Below are 4,640 nucleotides of genomic sequence, written 5' to 3'. Positions count from 1 at the left end.
AAAAAGTAGAAGAAAGATAAACAAATCCCCACCCACACCCACCCCAAAAAGTCCAGCTTGACTAGATCATGTGCTCAGGTACAAATCAGAGTTGGAAACACAGGGAATCCAGGACAGAGAAACCACTCAGAAGCAATAATGAGAATATTGATGCCAGGAGGATAAAGGGAAGGTGGGGAGAGAAAGGGGGAACAGATCACAATTATCTACATATAACTCCCTCCCTGGGGGACGGACAACAAAAAGTGGGTGAATGGAGACAAGCAGTCAGTGGAAGACATGAAAAAATAATAATTTATAAATTATTAAGGGTTCGTGAGGGAGGAAAGGGAAAAATGAGCTGATACCAAGGGCTCAAGTAGAAAGAAAACGTTTTGAAATGATGGCAACACATGTACAAATGTGCTTGACAATAAATGTATGTATATATTGTGATAAGAGCTACAGGAGCCCCCAATAAAATTATTTTTAAAAAAAGAAAATACATGACTTGTGTCAGGCACACCTTAGTCTTCAAAGTGGCATCCTTGCTCTTTAATACTTTAAAGAGATCTTGTGCAACCGATTTTCCCAATGCAATGCACCTTTTTGATCTCTTCACTGTTGCTTCCGTGTGCATTGACTGTAGATCCAAACGAAATTAAGTCCTTGAAAACTTCAATCTTTTCTCTGTTTATTAGGATGTTACCTATTGGAACAGAGCAGTTGTTCTCAACCTTCTTAGTGCTGCGACCCTTTAATACAGTTCCTCATGTTGGGGTGACCTCCAACCATAAAATTATTTTCCTTGCTACTTCCTAACTAATTTTGCTACTGTTATGAATCAGGCAACCCCTGTAAAATTGTTGTTCGACCCTGAGAGGGGTCGTGTCCCACAGATTGAGAACCACTGGTATAGAACAAGAGTTGGTAACCTGCAGCTCGAGAGCCATATGCAGTTCTTTCAGTGTGCACATGTGGCTCTGAAGTAAAATTGAAAATAAAATTAACTATCATAGTTTCATTTATTTAAAAAAACGTATTATTCAGATAGTGGTGATTTCATTTGTTTTTAAGTTTTATTTATGGCTCTAGAATAATTTTAAAATTGTTGTGAGGATTGGCTCTTCCATCTCAAATGTTTGCTGATCCCTGGTACGGAAGAATCGATGCATTTGAATTGTGGTGCTGACCAAGAATATTGAAAGTACAATGGACTGCCAAAAGGACAAACGAATCTGTCTTGGAAGAAAGACGGCCAGAGTGTTCCTTAGAGGCAAGGGTGGCAAGACTTTGTCTTACAAACTTTGGACGTGTTGTCAGGAGAGACCCGTCCCTGGAGAAGGGCATCATGCTTGGTAAAGTGGAGGGTCTGGGAAAAGAGGAAGACCCTGGACAAGACGGATGGACACAGTGGCTGCAACAGTGACTCAAGCATCGGAACAATGGTGAAGCTGGACAGGACCAGGCAGTGCTTCCTTCTCTTCTGCACAGGGTCACTACGGGTCAGAACCGGCTCAATGGCACCTACCAACAGCAGCAGCTTGGGGTCCAGTTGTGACGATTTGGGTCTTCCTTTCATTGAGTTATAGTCCAGACTGAAGGCTGCAGTCCTTGATCTTCCTCAGCAAGTGCTTCAAGTGCCCCTCACTTTCGGCAAGCAAGGTTGTGCCATCTGCTAATAAATCTTCCTCTAATCCAGCCATATCCTTCATATAATCCAGTTTCCCAGATTATTTGCTCAGCATACAGATTGAATAAATATGGTGAGAGGACCCAACCCTATAAATCCCTTTCCGGATATATATATTTTTCAATTCTTCATTTTATTCGCTCTTACAGATGTCACAACATTCCATAATCCCAGTAGTTCAAGCATAATTGTACAATTGCTCCTACCATCCGTTTTGAAGCATCGTCTCTCCCCTTGAGCTCTTTGATATCAGTGGTTGTATTCGGTTCCGGGGGGTTGTGCTCCGCTTGTAGGGACCCCGTCTGACCAAGTAAGCCTGCCGGGACGGGTTGGTTGGTCATCGCCGCTGAAGCAGGTCACTGGATCTTTTTCCCGCCGAGGACGGGGAGGATTCAAGCCGCCTCCTCTTAGTTAGCAGCCACGTGCTCATCTATTTGTGCCACGAGGGCTCATCCAGTGGGCTGGCCTTGGCACTGGGGACACAAATAAATATGAGGTAAAATCTGCCTTTGGGGCAAGCTTGCACACTAATGAGAGCTATAAAGAACTTAACACAAGCCTAAGAAAACCGACGAATGATAAGTAAAAGAAGGAAAATCAGGGAAAGGAGTATGGCAAGAGGTGGCTGTGTGACTTTGGGAAACCTTGCCCGAGGAGGGGGCCGAGCTGCGGGGCAGAGGCAGGCCTTATGCGGTGCTTTGAGGTCACACACTGGCTCTGAAGTAAAACTGAAAATCAGAATAAAATGATTGTTGTTTCATTTATAAACTCTTTTGTCTTATCTTACACTGTCCGACGTCTCCGAGGGTTATTTAATATTATTATTTATATTACATGGTTTTGCCAAATTATTATTGCATAAATTGCCTCATGTTATCGTCACAGTAAGCTATGCTCAGAGAAGGTAAGCGACAAACTGAGCCAGCTATTCTGAGCTATTCCTCCCTCTCCTAACAGTGTCCTGGGACCAGCTGAGCCCAAAGCTACGCTGGGGCCCTAACCCCTGTATCTGTGACTATCACCCTGTTTGGGCACGGAGATTTTCTTTGTTTTGTTAATTAGGTAGTGTCAGGGTACCGAGAGTCCTAAACCTCATCACTTCTGAGATGGGTTTTATTAAAAAGAGCAGAATACCTGTAGAAGCCTGCTTCTAAACTTACACTTTATTAGTTCACTTAATACTACTTTATTTAACTGCACAGCATTCCATTGCATGAATGTCACACCATTTATTCTTATATTGGCATTCATTGTGAAGGAGAGGTTCAGAACACTTAATTGTGCTCATGTGAATGAAACCTGTACATAAAACCAAAAGGCAGCCATGCAGGCAGGACAAAGGGATACCATGTGGTTTCAAATCGGTAAAGCTGTGGAGGAAGGCTTATCAAGGCTTATCAACAACGTATGCTAAGCAGATGACACATCTTGCATACTGACAGCGGAAGAACCTGAAGCACTTCTGGTGAGTATCAAAGACTACAGCCTTCAATATGGATCACACAGACCTCAGCATAAAGACCCAAATCCTGACACCTCAATCAATACACAGCATCATGACCGATGGAGAGAAGACTGGTGCTGCCAAGGATTTCATTTTACTTGGCTCCACCATCAACACCCAGGGAAGCCAGTAGTTAAGAAATCAAACAACATATGGTGTTGGGCAAGTCAAGTGCAAAAGACTTCTTTAAAGTGTTCGAGAACAAAGATACCACTCTGAGGACTAAAGTGTGCCTGACCCAAGACACAGCGTTTTCCTTGGGTTCATGTCTCTGTGGAAGAAAGATGGACAATCATCAAGGAAGACCAAAGAATTGAAGCTTTTGAATGCTAGGTAGTACTGGCAAAGAATACCACACGGACCATGGGCTTCCAGAAGAGTGAATACATTTGTGTTGGAAATATAGCCCGAATGCTGCTTAGGCGTGCGACTCTTGTCTCGTGCTCTTTGGATATGTTACCAGGAAAGACCAGTCCCGGAGCACATCATGCTTGTGAAACTAGGTCAAAAAAAAGAGGAAGAGCCTCCCCAGGATGGATTGGCGCAGTGGCTGCAACAATGGGCTCAATCGTGGCAACGGTGGCGTGAGGTGACGCAGGACTGGGCAGTGTTTCATTCTGTTACATGTGGGGTCACTCACTGCGAGTCAGGATTAACTCGGTAACGCCCAACAGCATGTTGATAGACATTTCACTTACGAACTTTTACTTTTGTAAACAATGCTGCAGTGATCAGTCTTGTAACAATGCTGCAGTGATCAGTCTTGTACGTGTCTCCCTAGCAAGCGTGTGAGAATGTTTAAAAGGCATATACTAAGGATTGGAATTGTTGACTCATAAGATATAAACATATTTAATATTTTGGCTATTGCCAGTTGCCCCCATATTGACTATGCTAAGTTATACATCAAAGAGTTTCTGAGAGTTGCTATGTTTTCAACATCCTTGTCAAAATATGATATTCAGACAGACCTTAAAATATGCATACGTGTGAATTCTACACTTGCTTTTAGACAAAAGGCCGAGAAACAATGGTGTGAATTCTGATACCGATTTTGCCCTTGTTGATGAATTAATCCTTGAATACCATGATTCCTCAACAGTAGCATCTGCTTCTAGTATTTTGAAAACCACTTGTTGGTTTCTTACACTAGTTCCTGTTCTCCTCCTCAGGAGCCCCGGTGGTGTGTTAAGTGATGGGCTGCTAACTGCAAGGTCAGCTGTTCAAAACCACCAGCCACTCTGTAAGGGAGAAAGACAGGGCTTTCTACTCCTGTAAAGTTAGTCCAGAAACTCACATTGGCAGTTCAGCCCTGTCCTATAGGATCACTGAGTCAACACTGACTCAATGACGTTGGTTTGTTTTCTCCTCTGCGCTCGTGGAGATTTCCTAGACATCTCTGTTCTACGGCTCTTTGCATAGGCTTGTCCAGGCCACCACTCACAATCACACTCAACCTCAAGT

Source organism: Echinops telfairi, unplaced genomic scaffold (genome assembly GCF_000313985.2).
Source record: "Echinops telfairi isolate 266 unplaced genomic scaffold, ASM31398v2 ScPeMD7_2186;HRSCAF=2738, whole genome shotgun sequence".
Lineage (NCBI taxonomy): Eukaryota > Metazoa > Chordata > Mammalia > Afrosoricida > Tenrecidae > Echinops > Echinops telfairi.
This window is presented reverse-complemented; position numbering follows the sequence as displayed.